The 21,334-nt window shown below is 47.5% G+C and overlaps 1 protein-coding gene across 11 annotated transcripts in view; it reads left to right on the top strand.

The window, feature by feature from the left end:
* The window catches only part of GORAB (golgin, RAB6 interacting), an 86,005-nt gene that overhangs the window by 17,174 nt on the left and 47,497 nt on the right, over positions 1-21,334 (top strand). For 7 of the 11 annotated variants that reach the window (XM_027694665.1, XM_027694663.1, XM_027694671.1 and 4 more), the window contains one exon: positions 7,663-8,335. The gene's annotated coding sequence lies outside the window, so the exon portion shown is untranslated. Of the gene's footprint in view, positions 1-6,872; positions 6,889-7,662; positions 8,336-10,944; positions 12,069-21,334 lie in introns of those variants that run through there. The other 4 variants (XM_027694673.1, XR_003536102.1, XM_027694670.1 and 1 more) reach the window with 4 other exon arrangements.

Raw genomic sequence — 21,334 nt, forward strand, 5'->3', positions numbered from 1 at the left:
AGGGGATTTCTCAGCATCAGGACAACATGAAGATCCTGAGGGCTGCATTTTGGAAAAAATATATGGAAACATTATCATACTTTCCAAAACAAAAGATGCTGAGGGGTTTGTTACTAAGGGAAAATTCCTCCGCTGGTTTTGGAAAGGCTGAGATTTCTGGGTTTCCTTAGTGCTGCTCGTGGCTTCTTTGGGAGGGCGCTAGTCCTGACACTGAGAGGAATGGCATTTGAACTCAATGGCAGCTCAAATCCAGTGTGTGAAATCCTGGCCCCATGGAAAGCAGTGGACTCCCAATGACTTGCACCAGCAAGTGAACTCAGAAATTCGGACATGCTGTGTTAGTTGACATTGCTGGGGCCTCATGGTGCAGCAAGGGATCTGCTCTGAGCCAAACTCTTGGCAGGCATGACAAAAGACCACTTGGCTTCCATGTCTGCAATGGCTGGGAGGCAAAGTTTGAATGGAGAACAAAGCCATTTCTGAAGAAGGGATGTTTAGGCTGATGCACAAGTTGTGTGTGATTATGCAAAACCTCTCAGGTTTTCTATTTTTCAAGGTTATATTCCTTGCCCATCTGATTACAGAAAAGTTTCTAGCACAGTGAGTCAACTCCACCTGAAAGCTTAACAAAACCTAGAGAAACAGTAAAATTGTGTCACGTTTCTTGTCCTTTTTCTCTTTTCCTTTCTTTTCTTCCATTTTGTGCCTGCCTCCTGATTTCAATAGTGAGGTTTGGAGGCACAGAAAACTGCAGTGGGAAGAAAGCCAATATTGTTTGGGCAGATGGGCTTAAGCTACGGTATCAAAGGTGCAGCCTTGGAACCATTTATGACCAGAATTCATTTTCCATTCACTCTGATGGTTGATCTTGAGCTCTTCTGCACAACAAAGAAAACTCAATTCACCTCTTTGGAGGTGTGGAAAACCAAGTGTCAGTAGTTATTAGCAGCAGCAGGACAAGTGCCATATTTCTAGGTGTGTGCCTCTTCTGGGGCTCACTCCTCATTCCACGGTAACATTGAAAATGCCAGAGGAAGCAGGAGCAGCGGGGGCACAGCTAATGGGCTCCGAATGGTGCCAGAATGCCACGGGTGAGTTTCCTTGCAAGCTGCCCATGGAGAGGGCCCGTCAGCATGCACCAACAGAGCCATATTTCATCTGCACAGGAGAACCTGGGGTTGTCCTGGGAGGCTGCCTAAGAAATGAGGCTCCGTGGTCGGTGCAAAACCAATAACAAATAACTGCGTTCCCTCCTAGCAAGAGATCGGAGCTCGGGGGGAGGACAGCTGGGACAGGCACAGAACAGCAAAGGATGTTTGTTAGTTCTTCATTGTGTCTCTTACCAAGCGTAACCAACCTCACCACCATCAATAGGGATTGTGACCATGGAATGAACCCACCTCCGGGACCAACTGGACATTTTTCATTAGGAGATTTTTAAACAAAACATGTTATTTTTTGTGCAAACATTCAAAAGTACCTGTTTTGAGTATTTTTTCTGGAGAAAAGAAAAGCAAAGAAAACCCAGTCTTTCCCCAAAATGAAACATTTTCATAACATGAGAAAGTTCTGTTACCACAGTTTTCAAGTGTTCTGAAATTTCGTATTTTCCAATATGAAATGTATTTGGTTATATTTTTTTAATGTGTCAGAAAATCAGTGTCAAAGTGGAACATGTGCTCATATATCTGTCAATACGGTTTGAATATGAGAAGTTTGTTTTTAAAATATTACCTTATCACCAATATGAAATGTTTTTATCCACTCTTTAAGAGCAAAGGAATTCAAAATCATAGAAAAAGCTCGTGATCTGGAGGACCAGAAAGAAGAGGAAGGCAGGTAGCAATGAAGAGAAACAGGCAAGACTTTAGGATGGAAACAGAGTTCATTCAGTGAAAATCCACCAAGGATGAAAATGGAGAAAAGCAGGATGAAGCTGTTTGCAGAATAGATTCCCTGGTGTGGAGAAGTCCTGTCTAGGAGGAAGGCTCTGGATAGTTCACAGGCCTTAATCCAAGTTCAAAAGGCTGTGCAAGGATGGTGATGGCAAGGAGGACAGGGGTGAGCTGAACACTGTGTTGCTTTTTTTGGATCTTAAAGTTTTATGCAACCTACCATAAAACGTAGCAGTGCTAAAGATTTTTTCAAAGCCTATGTGTCCTGGGCTTAGACTGTCATGTACCACTGAAGAGCTGATCCCTAACTGCTCCTACAGGGCTGCAGGAGTGGGGCATTTGTGTGCCTTCATTAGTAGCATGAGCAAGACACAGAGGCCTGGAGGTCTGGTTTCCATGGGGTGATATCAGAGCTCCTGGGTCAGGATGTGCGTGGAGGGCTCCCGGAGCAGGCAGCGCTGTAGGCTCAGGAAACCTAAGGATCACTGTTCCTGTGCACTGCTGGGAGCCTGGAGATCATCCAGAATAGGGGCAGAATCTATCTTGCAGCACAACGACTTCTCCACAGCCAAATACCAGACAGAGGAGGAGGATGAAGATGACTTGCTTTACTCCCAGCACCCCTCCTGCCCTGGCAGGCAAACCTGTCCCCAAGGGCAAATTGTGCAGAGCCAGCTGCAGCCACCCCCTCTGCAAAACATCCACGGTGTGGGGTTTCAGGCGCTTGAAACCCACCTCTTGGGTGTGCTCCAGTCTTGAGTAAACACTTCAACGACACCGAGGAGGTCCCCTGCCTCTCAGGCAGCACGAGCCAAAGTGATAAAAATTGAAATAAAACTCCCGAAACAAAGGCAGAGGAAAGAGGAGGAAAATGCTGTGAGGCCCAAAGGGCTAAGGATGTGGGTACTGCTGTGCTTAGTTGTCTTCTTCCTTGCCCTGCAAGGAGGAATGTTGTTGGGACAGCATTGCTGTCTTTTGGATTGTTACTGGTTGGGTTTTTTAATAACAATACTTTTTTCTTCCCACAAAGCCAACAGGCAAGTAACATAAAGCAAGTGGAATTGCGGTTCCAAAGCTGGGAATGTCGGAGATGATCCCTGGCTGCAAGATCCAGATCTGGGTTTTGTACTCCCAGCGTAGCACAAGGCCGTGGAGGCCTTCAGCTGGGATGGGTCTGCTGTGTGCAGAGGAGGTGAGTGGCCAACTTCGGAGTCAGGTTCGGATTTGGATTCTTAAACACACCTCCCTCACAGAAAGTTCAGGATCGTTCCCAGAGGCTCAGGAGGGAAGAGACAATTGCAGCCCTTCTCCTCTAACAATTCATCTGAGCACCTAATGAGGAAAGCTGTCTTCTTTGTGATGACAGTTAAATATGTGCTCAGGCTCATTCCTCAGTCAAAGGTCTACATTATATTGGGTTTAAATTATTTGTGTACTGTGGTTGCACCCTGATTTCACAAACCTTGCAGGCTATTCTGGATTGGAACACAGGGAAAACTTCTAAAGACTGTTGAATTAAAGCAGGTAGATGTCTTCTCACAACCTGCAACCTTGTTTCCGTTTTCAGCCTTGAATCCGCACCATTGACTTGTCTACAGGGACATGAGAGGCTGGAAACATCTGGGAAGGACACATAAAACAAAAGCTTTGAGCTCCAATAATCACAGCTAATCTGTGACTGATCCTTGTTTTGAAAGCTGGAATTCTCCCCAAATCCATGGGCTGAGTGGACCATCCATCAGATTGTTGGAAAGGAAGCAGTTAGGATTTGATCAATATTTCAAGCAAATCAGGGAGGTCGATTAAAAGTGAACTCTTGGGGCGTGTTCACATCGTGGGTTCTCTGCAAAAGAGATTGCTCCAAGCTCTTGAGCCAGGAGAAAGCATTACGAGTCAGTCATGCCTCCTCATCCTCATGGCCTCCACAGGCATAAATTTGAAGGGCATTTCAAGGAGATGGAGCTGGTACACACAAAGGAACCCCAGAGTCTGTGATTGACTCAGGTCGGTGAAAGGAGTGCAGTTACTGAGTAGGAAATAGGGTCCATGAAGCGTGCAGGGATTTCAGACACTGGGATTTTTGCAACATTTATTGGAACAGACAGGCTAAGAGCACTGAGGGATAAAGGATCCCAAATCAAACAGCCTAATTGGTCTCAAATGGAGTGACTAAGGAACTCTCTCCATTCCAAAATGGGTCAAGTTGCATTTTAGAAGGAGATCTCTGAAATTTGAGTGGGAGGCCTGGATAGGAAAACGAATGGATGAACTCATAATTGACATGGATTCCATTATGGCTAATACCTGTGTCAGAGCTGCCACCGAATATGGCCTGCAAATCCAGTCTGGGGGAATTCCCTTTAGAGATGTGACCCAGGTGAAGCAGACTATTTGCCATGAGCCTGGGAGGAACTGAGACTTTAATTGCAAACATATGGCTGGGTAACTTTACAGCAAGTGAAAACTGGGGGATAGATAGAGACCTGCTCTGAAACAGATGATCCAGGAAGGCTTTCACTGTCTCCAGTGATGGGTTTCTGTGCTCTCGTATCACTTTATGCTGAACAGAAAACTGTACAGAAAGGAAACATGATGCCAAAATACAATGCTGGCACAAAGACACCTGTGATTTTAGGAAGAATGACGGTGAAATTAAGTTCCCTGTGATTTTACTTTGACACGTTTCCCTGTTTGTGTCTTTTAAAAGGCAGCAGTGTGATCTCCAGCTTTCTCCTGTCCTGGAGATGTGTCATGAACAGTTGTGCCTGGGGCCAGTTCCAGCCTGAGAAGGTGTCCTGAAGAACAAGATCATCACTCATTTGTGATAGGGACCAGTGTGCTTGAATTGCCTGTCCTGGTGCTCAGCAGGCAGGGGGAGTGCACTGCAGCAAGGGCGTGGACACCAGCTCCTGGATCTGATTGCTTCCATGGACAATAGGGAACAATTCTCCCCCCACATCCAGGACGAGGATCAGCAAGGTGGATGAACACAGGTCATAGAGGACCAACAGCCCAAGCTCAAAGCCAGCTCCCATGGGAAGTGGGGAAAGGCCCTGTAAAGGCTGCTCATCAGTATTTCCCATTGTTTTTCACAGCAGTGTGATCCCAGTAGCACCGTGTCAGAGCTGGCCTGTAGCACAGGCAGCCAAACCCCAAGGAAAGGGGAGAGACTGCAGAGCTTTCAGTGCACTCAGGGCCTTGGGAATGCAGACTGAGTGTTTCATCTTGTCTGTTCTCTCTCCTGACTGTCCTGAAGGTTTTCCATGCTTTGCAGAATGTCTTTAATACTAGGAAGTGCATGTGTGTTCATGCTTTCATCTGGCATTTGGAAGCTTATCTTTATGCACAATGAGGGGTGAAGAACTATTGTCTATGTGACTGGGAAAGAGTGGAGGGGAACATGGGCTGGCATCCATCCCAAGAACAGAAGGGATGAGCTCAAGGGAGTTTTCTTTTCTGAAAGTGTTTTTGTTTGTCAGATGACCTTGAGAGAAAAAGAACTTAGCAAGGCAAAGAGTTCCTTTGTGGCTAGAACAGGAACTAGCTGGGTCAGTGGAGTTTTGCTAGGTTGCACAGCATCTTCTGAGTCCTGGCTTGGGAGAAGCAGCTCCTTTGTGTTGCAGACGGACTGTCCATGGAGAACATGGGGTTTTGCAGCACTGAAGGAGTTTAACTCCTTAGTTTTGGAGGCCTAAATTCTGGAGGGAATTGAGGAAGACCTGTACTTGCTGTGGAGAAGGGATTTCTCCTTTGTTGAGCAGGCATCCAGGTAAGGTGAGCAACACCTCAAATGTCAGCTGGGAGGTTGGCTTTTGGAAGAGGACCAAAGATGAGTTTGAACAAATATGGCAACCTGGTTTTGTGTCCATAAGTGCACTTTTCCATGTGACCTAAACATTAAGGTTTGAGAAGGCAAAGATCATAAGTAACTTACAGACTAATTGCTGCTTTGTGATGATGTTTAGCAGTTCACGTGGGCCAAAGCACCAATTTTGGTCAGGATAATTTTTTTAAAAGCAGTGTCTGGAACATCTGTGGCAAAGGCTCTGGTTGTGCCGTGTAGTCCCGAGAACGAAACCAAGAAAAGTTGGGTCTGCAAAAACTGAGGCATTTCACAGTAAATATTCCCTAAACCAGTGACCACATGTCTGAAAAGGAAGATTTATGCAAAATGGGAAGGGAAGTTTCATAACAGCACTCTGTAATAAAATAAAAACAGTGATGTATGCACACATGGACACACACACTCATTCCAGATAAGATCAAATATCCAACACTCCAAAGCTGAAACACTTCTATTTATTTTTCTCCTTATGACTATGATATTTAATTTTTCTTGGACTGGCATTTCCAGGCAGAAGTGCTGTAGACAATTCTATTAGCCACTGCTGGGGGTGAGTTCTCTACTTTGCCTATACCAGTGGATGTATCCCAGGTCTTTCCTGCCTGTAACTCTTCTTGCATATCCCAGTCCTCCATTCCCTCAAGTCCTGCTCTCTTTGCTTGATGCATCCCCTTCCAGGACACTGGAATGCATCTCCACTTAGATGTTCTGTTGTCAGTGACTTTAGCAGATAACACAGAGGTAGAGATTGGAACAGAACAATAGTGGGATCTGTTGGAAGGGAGGAAATGCAGAAAGGAGAGAGAAAAGAAGGCAAAAAGATAGAAGTGGAAAGGAGGAAAAGTGAAAAGGGGAAGGTGAAGAGGGAAGAGAAAGGAGAGCAAGGATCCAAAAGAATGACAAATTACTCCTCTGAGCTGTGTTATATACTGCATAATTTACAGTAAATTGAAATATTGGTAATCTATAAAGGCTGTATTGTTCTCATTTTCTCTTGGCCAACTACTGCTGACGTAAGCAGCTCTGGGCTGAAGAAGTGGAGAGCCTTGAAGAGAGCCTGGTGCCCAGACTGGAGCTGGAAATGGGATTTGGCCTCTGCTACATAAAGACTTCGAGGACTCAGGCTTAGAGGAACCCAGGGAATGTGAGGTTGTTGGGCAAGCTTCAGGAGCTTTTAGTTAGTGCTTCTTCTACAAAAGCTAATAAAAATGCATCTTTAAATCTTTTCCAGGAAGATCTCAGAGCTCTCCCGCAGAGTTAATATGCCTAACAGAGACAGCTTAGTCATTATAGGATAAGGCATAGTCGTGCTAGGAGTTCATATATCCTGCAGGCTTACTCCATGATATGTGTAAATGTATGTGTGTGGTTATATATGTGTGTGTGTGTGTGTGTGTGTGTGTGTGTGTGTGTGTGTCACTGTGTATAAGCTTATGCAGGTATCTGTTTTCTCCCAATAATTCAGTAACTCTGCCTGCAGCTTTGCAGACTCCAGGATCCTGGCCAGCCGGAGCAGGAGAGGCTGCCAAGTCCGTCAGGTTGATGGAGCCAGCAGGCTGCTCCACCTGACTGTCTGGAAGCATTCTTTTGCTCTCTTGGGAGGTTCCCAGCACATCTCCATTTCCTCTAAAAGAAGGTTCACCCACGACTGCCAGCATCCATGTCAGGGCTTCTTTCCATGGGTGCTGCGGTTGCAAAACCCAGAGATCTGTGCCCCTCCTTAGCACTGTTTTAGCCATCTCCCAGCAGCACAAGTCCTGAAAATCTCCAAAATGTAGCTTGTGAAGCAGGTGAAAAGGCACAGGCTCTTGGCTTGTTCATAGCTTCTTTATAGGGATAGAGGGGACGGTCTTATTAAGAATTCTGTATATCTCACAACCTGGTGAAGACAGTAACAAAACATATTTTTCTGTTCTTTTAAAGGAGAACTTCCTTCTCAACAACTGGGAAGATTCTGAAGAACTCCAAGGTATGTGAGGAGGTAACAAGGGGACAGCTAAAATGTATATTATTGTTCCGTTTCTGTGCTAATCTCAAGAGCGATCGTACTGAGAAGGTGAATTCTTTGCTCACAAGTCTCTGGTATTCAGGTGCCCTGCGGGAGCAATGTAAAGACACAGGAAAGATTTTCACCACTTGATCTCAGCATGTGGCTCTCATCTGGTGCTGTGCTCTGTCTGCTCCTTGCCTGGGACAATGTCAGAACAAGTGGGGTTTTCAAAAGTGATCTGTATAGGGGAGAGTGAACACATTCCTGTTTTCCTTCCTGCCCAGACTGAACAGATTTTTCCAGCTGCACATCCCCTTCTGGGTCCTCCTTCCAAGTAGAGGGGAAAGATGGTTTTTCACAAGACTTGGAAGCAGAGGCTTGCACAGCACTTGCATTGACAGGTCTGTAGCCATGCCCTGCTGTTTCACTGCCTAATGGATAGTGTTGTCTCTCCCTGTGTTTGAGGCTCGTTTTACACCTGGAAGTGCCACCCTAAGTGCGTGCACAGCAGAGAGGTGGAACCCTGAAATGGGAGTGAGGGACAGCAGAGAGGTGGAAAAAAAGCACCAGCAACCAGCCCAGGATGTTCAGTGAATCCATGAGCAGGTACCCTCAGCGTGTGCTTGTGAAAAGGGCAGTGCAATAGCAGAGCAGCCTCAGTGGTTCTGGCTCACTCAGGTCTCTTCTACCTGTCTCTTCTACTTGACAATAATGTGTGAGGTGTTCGCCCTGCTCAGGAAGTCCATCACTTTTTGTTCAGCTCACTGTAGCTTGTCATACAGAAAAAGATATGCAATCCATGCTCTTCTGCTCTGAGGCTCCCAAACCATGGCAAAGAACCTGACAACCTTCTTTATGCCTTTTGGAGCACTTACACTTGTATTGTTCAATTTTGAATAGAGAGTTTTTAAAAATAGTTGCTTCACCAGACCAACTACAGACTTTTATAACCTTTCCAGCCAGCCATGGATCAAGGGTGGGAAGTGCTGTTTTGGCCAAAAAGGTGTCAACTTTTAGTCTTTTCTCTTTGGGTTTCCTTTTTTACTTATAACAAGAATTCAGGTAAAGAAGAACTCCATGTAAAAAGGAGGTGAGGATTAGTGGAGAAGCAAATGGGAGACTTTTTGTTTGCTTATGTGGAAAGGGAGAAAAATAAAACAGAAACATGGGAGGTCTTCAGTGTAATGAATAATAAGAATAATTTCAAACATATTTTCTGAGACTTGAACAGTATTTATATGCAAATACTATCTCAGAAGATAGTGGAAAAAAACCAGTTTTCCTAATATTGGCTGGGAAACAAAATTTGCAGTTCTGGAAGACTTGCCATTTCCATAGGAACCAGATGAGATGAAGTAGAAAGACTTAACAGAGGTGATTAAAAAGTATTTTATACTGAAAACAAACTTTCTAGCTGAATGACAAAAATTACATTTAAGGGACCAAATGTCTTTCTAGCAAGTTTAAAAAAAACATGCCAGTATCTGCCCTGTGGTAACTGTGTGTTAGAAAGCCTTGGAGAGCAACGAGCTCAACTGCAGAGCAGAACCTTGGAGGAACCCCATCTTTGGGTGGCACTCTGAGTTGGTGTCAATCTAGTTTATGCTACCAGAATTCTGGGGTTCTCTAAATATTTAAATACATGCAAAAAAACCCTGCTGTGCTTCATAAATCAAGAAAGGATCTTCACTAATTGACCTTGTTCTGAACAGAGGTTGGAGGTAAGTGACGTGGGCAGAACGCTTCATCCTGCTGTTTGGGAATTTTAACAAGAGAAATAATTATGGATGACATCCTACATTAAAGGCTTGCCTAATTGTGCATTTTGTTTTAGTTATTTTAGCAGTAATAATTCTGTGGTTTCTGTACTCACCTTCCCAAAGAAGGGAGCCATCACAAACAAATGAGCTGCTTCCTCTGCAGTGCTATTTCTGTTTTGGTTTATTAGTGAACTAAAAAACAGCTTTGATCTACCCTCCAGCTCAATGTGTTATGAGATATTTTCATCAAACTCTGCCCTCAATTGAACCCATATTAATCTCAGTAAAATTAATGCAGATATATGTTCTTAGAGGTTTCCTGACAGTCAGATGGGATCTTGCAGTCAGATCTCGCTGGTGTGAGTTCAGTGGACATCACTGCAGGGACAGAGACCTATCTATAGAAAATCCATTGCAGGATTGGGGTGTAAGAGCAAATGCATTTGGCTTGAAGCACAATTAATGCGTGGCTAAAGTCTGCCTGTATGTGTTGGTCCCTCTCCTGTTGATGGCAAAACTCCCATGGAATTCAGCAAAGTGAGATGGAATCTATACAGAAATTATTTTTCCCAGAACAACTTTGCAATAACCAGTGGATTTGCAAACTCCTCACTCTGACACATTGAAATAATTTGGGACTTTCATTCCATTTTGCTTTAATTGGACTTACACTACATCTGACTCTTCCTAAGTGGGTTGCTATGCCTAAAATATGTGCAGGCATGTTTGCACTCTCTGAGGGAACATGGAGGTTAAACTGGAAGGCGAGGTTATGTTAGCAAGGATATTTTCTTTTTATACTCCTTCCAAAGGCAACCCTGTTTTGGGCTCACCACTCTGCCTTGACCGCTCTGTGCCTCTCCATACCAAATCATGCTGGGATTTGATGATAAAGCACATCCTCTTTCCAGGAGCCAAGCCAAGCCCTACATCCTAACTCACTGGTGTTCTGGTACCTTAGGCACTTTGTGGTTAGAAGGCAGACTGCAAATGTGGGCATGTCCAAACCCTCTGGAGGAAGGGAAGAAATTTCTTACAGAGCTGCTGTTGCCCATTTGATTCCCAGTTCCTTTGTTTTAGTGTTTCTTGGGCTGTGCCAGCTGAGACAGCTCTTAGCTGGAGACCAGCACTTGCAGGGCCTGATTTGGTTCACGTCTTCTATAAAAGTTTTCCATCTCTGACCAAGGTATTTCACATCAGGGTAAAAATGTGAGTAAATCAGAGCTGGCATCTATCCCAGACATATCAATTCCCTTAATTCCCTTTTTCCTGTGGCTTTGGGACAATCAAAATAGGGAATGTTTCCATTGCTATACCTTTATGAAAGTACAATATGTGAATGCCATATCCTGAGTGCATCCAGCCTGTTCCCTTCCCTTGGTCGTTACCAACTGCGCAGCTTTCCCTGGCAATTATGTGAAACGGAGCACTGCAGTGGAGTAAATCTTTTGGCAGGGCTTGGCTCCAGGGAAGATCAAAACCCCCAGCATGACAGCTAATGAAACAAGGAGAAAGAAGATGGAAGCCATCAGTCCCAGGCGGCCAACACTAACACGGTCCGAAGGCAATGGGAGGTGCCAAGGTGTCTGCTTGCGAAATTTGGAGACAGCTGGAGGAGTTGGGAGAGAGGGCTGCACTGAGGCCAGTTTTCCTGGCAGGAAAAGCCGTTTACGACAACAGAGGAGCAGTGGAGACAACTCATCCTCTCTGAGAGGACACATACTGTCTTTTTTAAGATACAGGACAAACTGGCATTATTCTGCATCCCTGGGGCAATGGTACTTTGCCATGGAGCTGACCTGGGTGGAGTACACGGAGCATGGCCTGGATCCAGGGGTATACACTGAATGCACAACGATTGCCAGGACAGGGCGGCATGAACGGAGCTGTGCAGAGCACCTGGTCCCCAGGGGTGGCAACTTCAGTGGGTAAAGGAGTTAAAGTCAGAACTTCTGCTGCAGCTTGAGCCAGAAGGCAGAGGCAGAGAGTCAGGGCTGCCTGTAACGAGCCTGTTTATCTCTAAAGAAGTGTTTCTCAGACTCTGATCCACAGGCCTTTGGTGGTCAATAAAACATCCAGCGGTGGCTCATGAAACAATAGTAAAGCCTCTCTCCTCCCCTCTGACAGCCACAGAAGCAAGGGCGCAAACAAAATGGGAGGAAATAAGAGCTACTATAGATTAACTTTGATTCTGTGAACTTTCAAATTTTAGTCTTTTGTTTATTTGATTTGATATATGAAAAATATACAAGTTGGTCTTCAGATTATTTTTTTTTTAATCTGAAAAAAAGGTTAATCCTTGGACTTGAGAAGTTTAAGAAATGTGGCTCTGAGGGTGCTATTTTTGGAGCCAATTACAACAGCATTGAAATGTTGAAAGATTCCTTTTGTTTGTTGAAAGATTAGGCTGAAGCCCTTCAGTCTATAAAAGAATAATAAACCCTAGCAGGATAAAATCCTTCTTTGCAATGAGGATACAAAAGCCACCTCAGAGTGATACGTGGCCTGGGCAGAGGCACAGGGCTGACAGGGCTGGCACTGATAATTACTAGAGCTATCAGTGCCCAGAAAAAAAGACTGAGCTCTTGCTTCATTCAGCTTATACAATCTCATCCTCCGCCTCCTGCCATCATCTAGAGCTGGTTCAGTAGCATTTGCAAAATGTGCACTTACACAGTGTTCCCAGTCCCTGTTAGTGTCCTGCAGTCTTGTATAATCTGCTCTGAAACGAGCTGTTAGAATTAAAGGATTGGCAAATTCATGTTTCCTGAAATCCTGGAGTGGAAAGGAGCTCTAAGTGACCTTTTCTGCCTTGCCAGTATTGTCATCTGGGCTGTTTTGGGCTTGGGGACCAGGCAGCATTCGTCTTGCAACTGAGTAGAGTTTGCTTTTCAGATAATCCCACTTTGGCAAGCGTAGTTTCCGGATTATTAGTAAACCACCTTGAGACTCATCAACAGTGAGGGTTATGTAGCTGTGCCTGCCTCTGATTTCGTGCATATCCTGCACGTGCAGGAGGGTGTGGCTAAGATGAGGAGCTTTCCAAGGGAATGGTAGGATTGAGGAGAGGTAGGCAGTCCAAGGTGCAGAGACTAACTGGGAGAATAAAGCTGCAGGTAAAGACCAGGCATGCCTTTGTCTTGTCTGCCTGAGGCAACACAAATTCAGCAGTGGGAACGTCAAAAAGCACCTCCTGTCAAGGGGTGGGGGGGTGTGTGTGACACAAACAGCAGGTGACAACAGTGTCCTGGGTTATGGGCTGAGAGCCACTTGTCTCTGCAGTCACAAGGAGCAAGAACTTCTCAGCCAGTGAACCAGCCTGAGGCCTGATGGGCAGCAGTGGGTCGTGTCCAACAATCTCAGTCACGCTGTTGCTTTTGGAAGTTCTGCCCAGCCCTTTCCCTCCCTAGCTGAGTACTGATCCTGTCATCCCAGCCCATTCTCCTGGGATGCTGCATTACCTGTCACACTGGAGTATGAGTGGAGCACTAACAGAGCCTGATAAAAATCACATGGTGCCTTTCACTGTTGTCTTAGCCAAGTTTCAGTGTGATTAATCACACTATTCCTGCCCAAAGTTCCCCTCATTCACCACGATTTTAACTCCTTTCATTTCTGGCTGGTGTGTTACGTGGAACAGCCCTGTTCTCATCTCTCAAATGCCTCAGTTTCACCCCAGAAAGCGCCCCCTCTCCATAGCAAATGAGGTGATTCCCCTGTGTCTCTTATTTCTTCCCAGGACCGTGGTGCGGATTAATAAGCAGGCATTTGCAAAGCGCTCTGTGATCCTCTGAGTGAAGGGTTTATGCGAGGGTGAGGAGTTGTCCTTAACAGAGCTGGGGTGTGTGACCAGGTCAGCCCACAGCTGTACGAGCCTTTTGGGCTGTCAGCGAGCACGGCGTGTCACGGGCACAGAGAGGGGAAGCTGTCTTCATTCCCCAGCCACGGCCCGTGAATATCTCACATATCCTTGGCATCAAAGCTTGGCTTGGCATGCTGACAGGGATGAATATCCCTCAACACTCAGGTTGGGTGACAGACAGCTGGAGTCCATGGCACGTTCAGACCTTATGAAATCAGCCTCACTGGGGTTTGTGAGGTGGAAGAAAATCCGCCTGCCCTTGGGTCTGTGAATTCGATGGCAGAGTGGAGGGGCTTTTGGGCAATGGGGAAGAAAAAGAAACTCTAAAGAAAATGATTTCTACCCCAGGTAGCAATTCCAGCAGAAATGGAAAACAAGTCTAATTGGAAAGATCCCTCAAACTGAAAAACATGAAGCCATGACCAGCTCCTGCTCACGTGGTGTCTCTGCCTAATGTTTGCAAGGCTGTTTAGGGCAGCTGTTCCCACCTGATGTAGCCATCCTGCATCCCCTTCTCACCGCTGGGCTGGTGACAAACTCAAGCTAAGCAGATGATGTTTGGATGGCCGCAGTTCTGTGGACAGGCCCTGCTTTTATCAGGGTGTAGGGGTGGTGCTCCAGGAACACTGGAGTCACTTGTCTAACTGACCTTTCAGGTTTAGAGGATTTGGGATTTCAAAGTGGTCTGATGAATCAGAGCAGACTGTAACTTCCTGCCACCTCTCCTCCTGGTGCCAGCTCAGCACATGGAATCACACACACGAAGGCAGGGATGTAAGGCCAGGGCTGTCTGATCCACCCTCTTGAAGACAGCAAAGCACAGCCCTCCCTGGGTGACGGAGTCAATCACCTCAGCAAGGAGGAGCCATGGCCAGAGAGATGCGGGATGAGTCAGACACTTTGCCAGGGACTGGGAAATCAGAGCGGAAGGCAGGGGTTTCCAGGACTCAGATTAATTGCAGGGAGGGGGCTTTCATGGAAGAAGGAGAGGTCAGTTACACTGGATAATGCCTTGGCTTCAACTTCTCTAGGAAGCTGCAGCCCAGAAGATGTCTTTTCCCTGCCAAACCAGGGCCAGTACAATGACACCCTCCCCCCCAGCCTCCACCCTCTCTAATGCAATCATTAAAAAGGAAGATTATTTTTTCTATGCCACACATTAACACTGCAGCTGCCGGAGCGGCGTTCCCGTGCTGGATCTGTGCTGCCACGGCAGAGCAGGAGCGCCATGGGGGAATGTGCCTGCAGACTCGGCTCTGCTCCCAACTACGGGAATGCAGGGTTGAGTGAATGGGGCAGCACCGTGTTGGACCCAAAAACTACTGTTCTGGAGGCAGCAAAGGGTGGGAGCTGCCTCTGCACAGCTCACATCCCTGTCCCCTTAGCTCATAGCTCTTCAGCTCTGCCTCTTCCACTGGGCTCTTTGCTCCCCTGTAGCCTTCCCTGTCCTTTTTATCACTGCAGTGTGTCCAGGCTGCACAGATCAGACTGGGAATCTGCTCAGAGTTGACACCACCCCATGAAGGCTGCCGTTCAACCCCTGGCAGAGTCAGGCTTGCACAGCAGCGAGGTTTGAGTTTCTGTCTTATGGGACTTCCAAAGGTGTGAGCCAAGCCCAGCTACCAATAACCAGCCAAGGGCTCCTGATAGAAGATGGAAGATTCACCCCCAAGGACTGAAGGCTGGCAGGGCGCTCTTCGGAGAAACCACTCTCCTCCTGCCTGAGGGGAGCCAGGGGAGAAGGTACCTCTTTAAGCATCACTTGGTGACCCCATATGTCTTGAATTTCTCTACCCTGTCCCAGCACTCTTTTTATGGCCCAGAAGGGGTGTATGGCTGGGTGGATACTACTGTCCCCTAAAAGAGCAGCTGTGCATGCTGATCCCCATGTTTCATTTCAAGGCAAGCTCCTCTCCAGGGCACATGGAAATACCCTAAAGCCTGCAGCTATGGCAAAGCACTACGTGGCTACTGTGCAAGCCCTCCACAAAGAAATGAGATTCACCCCTGACCACTGGCCCTGCGGAGAGCTCCTGGAAACACTGCCAGCTTTGCACCAGTGCCTCTGAGGGGAAGCAGCTGCAATTGTTCACCCTGTGCCCAGAGCTCCCTGGGCAGCAGCTGCGCAGCCCAAGTGCTGCCCCTTTTGTCATATGCCATCCATCATGCTGGAGGGATGGGCAGTAATGTCATTGTGGGCACCCCTGGTGTGTCACAGCCACTGGGACTCCTTCCATGCGGTTTCTTGGGACCCACTGCAGGATGGGCAAGGGTGGGAACCGACTCCACAGCTGCTTGTGGCAAATGATGCTACTTTCATCATCAAAGCAGGACCTCTGGCAGCGTGTGTGGGGATTAGCGACAGACCCTCTGCTTGGCCCAGCAGCTTCATGGCCTCCCACCTCCATCCCATCGCCTTCACCAGCCGTGTTTGCCTGAGCTGTGCTGCGCTTCCCCAGAATGAAGCAGGATCACTGCAGGCTTCCTGGGCACAGCCACCAGAACACACAAGGGGATGAGGACCCCGTTCCCCATCTCCAAGTGGGACAAGGCAGCGGTGCGAAAGGGTTAAGCCGTGTTGTTGATTGTCACATGGTGCTGGGAATGCAAAGGGAGCTAGAGAGGCAGCGGCACATCTTGACTGCACATGTGGCCTCTACCACAAACACTTCAAAGTGCTTCCCTCAGACTGACGGAACAGCCTGACGCCGACTGTAAATGCCCTTGACACGCAGAGTGGAAAATATCAAACGCTCCGGCGTTTCCCCGAAACACAGCCTGTTTTCGCTGGGGAAGCCTTAATGAACCTGCGCGGGAGAGGAGGAGGGAGGACAGGAGGTGTTACGGGTGGTTCTCATTTAATCTGTGTATGGGTACACGCCAGCTTGGGCAACTGGACTTAATCTGAGGCAAATCCAAGTACTCAAGGACATTTTAAAAGAGGCTGGGACATCAGCTTGAGGCGGCTCTATGTCAAGATCCCACCACACCTTTCCCCCCACCCTGCTGCCTGCCCCAAACTGTGCCAGGAGGAACAAAAGGGTTTCCAGGCTGGAAGTTTCTCCCTTTCCTCAAGGAATCCCCATCTCCTCCCATCCCTGTGATGCCTCTGCTCCACCACCCCCAGTCCTGAAATGCCAACCCTGACCAAGTGCTTTTGCAGCACTGAAATTCTCCCCAAACTTGGCACAGAGCAAACGCCAGAGGAAACCTCATTGCTGCCACATCCCTCTCCTGGGGCTGTGAGATGGAGCAGACCTCTTTGTTCCAGCTGCTCTGAGCAGGACAGGCCTCTTGTGGGACACAGTCCTGCCCCAATGGGGAGGAAAAGCCTTGAGGATTTCAAGGGCAGATCTCAATCCCCGGTAGCATCATGGAGTCACTGGGGGCTGTCTGTTGTAACCCTGCCTGGGGCATCATCTCGGTCACCCTTGACAGGCCAGGACTTGCAGTCCTGGTTGGGGATCTAACTGGTGGCTCTGGCCGCTGTGGCTGGGCAGATAACATCAGCCAGCAGTGCAAGGGAGCAAGGCCCCAGAGCTTTGAGGCCTTTTCTCCAGGATGGGGGCCAAGCAGGGACCCTGATGCAGGGAGAAATCACCACGTTCCCCTTGCTGTATGGAAACCTGCAGGCAGAGGGCAAGGCCCTGCCTGTGCTGGTAGAGATGACATGAGGGACTGAAGCATGGCCAAGATGACCAAGAGCTCTTGACCCTGAACCAGCAGCAGAAAGACACAAACAGGCCCCTTCTGATGGCCCCTTCTGACTGTGACTCCCACAGACTTAAGGGGAGTATGAGCACAAGTGATGGCAGTGGAGCAAATGTACTCAGACAGACAGAAAACTTCTGCCCAGCCAGATGCAGAAGAGGGGACAGAAAGACGACGGGCCTGTGTGCGGTCTCCTTGGATCCAGCACAACACACATCACCAAGAGGCAGAGCAGGGCTCTGATGACTGTAGGCAGGGATCCATTGCTTATGACACATTTGGCATGAACGAAATTGCCTCATAAAATACTTCTCAGATCAGCAAGAACTTGAGGGATCTCAGGAGGGAGTTGAAGGAGAGGAAAGTTCAGACGATCAGAGGCAAGACCCCTCCTTGCATCTTGGAAGCAAAAGCAGACAGAGGAAGGAGACCACCAAGGGGCAAAGGGTGTAAAATGTAGGTAAAATGGAGGTGTTTCAGGTCATGGAGCATCAGGTCCGCTTCCTGAGGGACCATGTGAGCTGGACCACCTCCATCTCTCTGGGAGAGCAACCAATTTTCTGGATAACAAACAAGGTAGAGCAGTTAAGAGGGTTTTAATGGAAAATCTTTGGGGAACAATATTAAGAGGATAAACAGAAGACGTAGGCGCCACCATAAACTGCTGAGTCCTGGCAGCACAAATGTTAAAAAGCAAACCCAGAAGCCTGGGCAGTAAACAACAGGAGGTGGAAATCACCACCGATGGCACAAGAAGTGAATGGCTTGGGATTTCTGAAACCTTCTGGGTGGGTTTACCCACCAGTAAGCTGTTGAGGTACCCTCCATTTGGTAAAGATGCTGTTGCCTTCTTTCGTGTTGTCGGCTTTTTGGAAGGGCGGGAGGTGGAGTGCTCGCTCTCTGATGGATCACAGGAGGAGACCTCGAGGGTGGCTTGGCTCGGCTGTCTGCAGAACACACCGGGGAGTGTGAGGGGATGGTGCCTGAGGCAGTGGGAACCTGCTCCAGGGGAGCGGGCAGCGAGGGGGATGGGGTCCGGCACTGGGGATCCTCCCGGTGCCGCCAGAGCCGGCGGGGAACAGCAGCCTGGCACAGCCGGGGTCCTCCTGCGCCGGTCCCCGCTGACAGATAAAGACAGATTGATCGCTGAGTTGCGGATTGATGGCTGCTGTCAGCTGGTGGCCTGCCTCGCCAGCCAGGGAACGGAAGGAGACTCCATGCCCAGTCCCTTTAAAGGCTTTTTGCCTTAGGATATGATTTATTGTTAGAAAACAAAGGATGTTTAAGGAAAAAAAAAGCCAACACAAAATAAAACATCTCAATTGATGAAAGCTGTCTTTGGTCCCCAGTGGCTCTTTCCCCTCTTGTGAGCCTGGGAGCAGAGGAGGGATTCATCCCCCTGCCAAGTAACCCCAAATCAGCTTCCTTTGCCTTTTAGGTATGCAACTCTCTGGTCTCGTGATGGGCAGGGACTCCATAACCTATTCCCAGGCTGTCCCCCTGCCAGTGAGCATGACACTGTGTGCAAACACAGAAAAGCTCTGACCAGAGCTATTTATATGTGATGAGGGACTGGCTTTTTAAAAGCACAGAGGTGCCCAGCTCTAGCCCCTGGTTCTGGAAAAAGAACAGCTTCCCTCGGCTGAAAATAATTAGGAGTACAATTAAGGAGTGGAAGGAATTATTTAAAGAAAATTGAACAGATGATAATCGGGGAGTGTTTGAGGCTGTTTTGTGAGATGCTGTAAAATCAATGCTGTTCTGGAAGCCTCAATGCTGTTTTGCAGAAGCCAGCCCAGCTAAGAGGGAAGGTGGAAACAGTAGTGTTGTAGGTTTAGCATAATATATGTACATAGATAAATAACACTGTGGGCATAAATATGTGGCACTGATGTGCATGTTAATGTTAATGGTAAAGAAAAAAGGGGGAATCTGGTAGTGGTGAGAATCTGGAAAGAGAAACTAAAGGTAGGAGTGAAAATCCTCTTGCCGCTAGGGTTGTTTAAATGTATCAAGAAAAGCCAAATCCTATAATGACATCCCAGACAATAATGGGAAAATATTCATCCTGTGTGTAGGAGAGATGAAGTTATTTGTTCAACATTTATTTTTCTCTTTGGAAAGAAGTAGGATGACACGTCCATACTTTACAGAGATAATGAAACACTTTGTATTCTACCGGTGATGAAGCCGAACATTGAACAGCAGTGATTAAAGTTAGACATTCTGCAGGATCAGATAACTTGCATCAAAGGATAAACAAATTGGCCCGAGAGCTCTATGAACCATTAGTGTCGATTTTTAAACAAATCTGGGAACTCTGGGGAAGTTCCAGAGGACTGGGGGAAAAATCTAACACTAGACTAATAAGGCAGTAAATAAGATGGGCCATGAAAACAAGTGGTGTTTGGCAGGACATGGATCCAGAAAGACTGATCATAAGAAAAACCTTTATGGAGCATAGTCCATATGGACTCACAGTGTGTTGCATAATTAACGTCAATCAGCTGCAGTTTGCAGAAAATAAAGACTTTTTACTGTTTGTGAGGGGGTAATAACCTTAATTGACAAGGTGGCATCATCCATGTAGGTTTTTTTGTGATGCTTGGCTTCCATCAGCATGGCATCTCAAGAAAAAAAAAGGAAAAAAATGATCCCTGTACAAAACCAGTGCCATTGGGATTTGGTTTTATGGCTCTATAACGGAGTCAGTTGGAAATTTGGAGATGACTGTCTGGTGGGGTTGTTCCTTATGGGACCAGGCAGGGGTCTGATTAATAAGAGTGTTGCTCATTGCTGGAGGAGTGGGCAGACAGTCAGGAGAGGAGTGAAGCTCAGCATGGGCAGGCAGGTCCCTGAGCTCTGTCTGTGCTAAGCAGTCCTTGTGTCCTGGTCCCCAGCCCCCGCAGGGGAGGGAGCTGTTGCAGTGCGCCAGCATTCCCATCTGGGTTTCCTCTGTCTGCAGACTGAGGCTCTGGGGTTGCTGGTACATACCCAATCTGGAGCTGGGACGCAGCCAAAGCATGCCTGTAGATCTGAGATTTGGGAAGCATTCTGGGATAACCTCATCTAGGCACAGCTTGGGTCCCTTGGCCAGGAGGACTCCCCTCAACAGTATGTGTCTTAACCCAGCTGCACTCGGGGTCTTCTGTAGCTGGAAGGTGTGACCAGCTGGAACCAACTCAGGTCCTCAGAGCAGCGCAGCTCCTGCAACCTCTTGTGCTCGTGAGCTACAGGATCTGTCATCCAGAGCAGAGGTGTGTGTGACAGCAAGCTCTGTCCATCCTTCCTGGAGCTGCCCTGCAGTTCCAAACCAGCTGTTCCCAGTCATATCCTTTCAAGTCGCGATAAGATCGTCTCCGTTCCAGTGCCTGTGACAGTCTGTCTATTCCCTTCAGCCAAGTTTCCACAACAACAGTGGTATTTACAATCAAGTGCTCACACCCAGAAACAGGCTAAAAGGCTGAGACAAACGCTCATGGATGCTGATAGCCCAGTTATTCCAGCTCTGTTGTTTTCAACCTACTGTGTTTTTTGGAGTCCTGAATCTTTTTCTTGAGGGTTAAAGACCCCCTTTAGAAATTTCTAATCTGTATGTGATTGCTGAGCATATATGAACTCTCATTCCTTATTCACTGTAGGAGTAGCTTGCAGTGTCTTGATTTGGTGATGGGGCACAGGTCATAGCCCATGGTTTAAAACAGGGAATTGCTGACCCTGCAGGGCATGGAGAAGGTCAGGCTGGCAAACAGCTCGGGTTTTACCCAGTGCCTTTGAGCCTGGGAGCTTTCAGAGGTCTGATGTAGAAACAGCACTCTGTGCGCGGCTGGGGCACATCTGCCCACTCTGAGGAGCAAATACAAGGGGGAAGTTGGATCAAAAGGCAACTAACCCAGCACAGCGTCTCCCTGGGGGTGACCTCCTTTCCCCAAGGAAGGGCCTGGCCCAGAGCAGTGTCATTTCTGGGGCTCGGTGGCAAAGACTCTGGCCCATTTGTGGGGTCAGCAGGACAGGAAAACAAATTCCATTTCCCTTGGCGAGCTGTGTGCTCCATAACTCAGGAATGTGAACCACCACATGTTTGGCTGAAAAATGATCGTCTTTAGGAAGGGAACAGGTCTATCATGGTAAAGGAAGGGAACAACTCAAAGCATGACATGCAGAAATGACACCTCAGGGCTTCAAATTTGTTCCCTGTCAATGCAGAGGAAGAAAACTGACCTAGACGCCGTTGAGGTTGACAGGTCTTAAATTTAATCTGCTTTAAAGGCA

Source organism: Neopelma chrysocephalum, unplaced genomic scaffold, assembly GCF_003984885.1.
Source record: "Neopelma chrysocephalum unplaced genomic scaffold, ASM398488v2 Primary Assembly neopelma1_98, whole genome shotgun sequence".
NCBI classification, from domain to species: domain Eukaryota; kingdom Metazoa; phylum Chordata; class Aves; order Passeriformes; family Pipridae; genus Neopelma; species Neopelma chrysocephalum.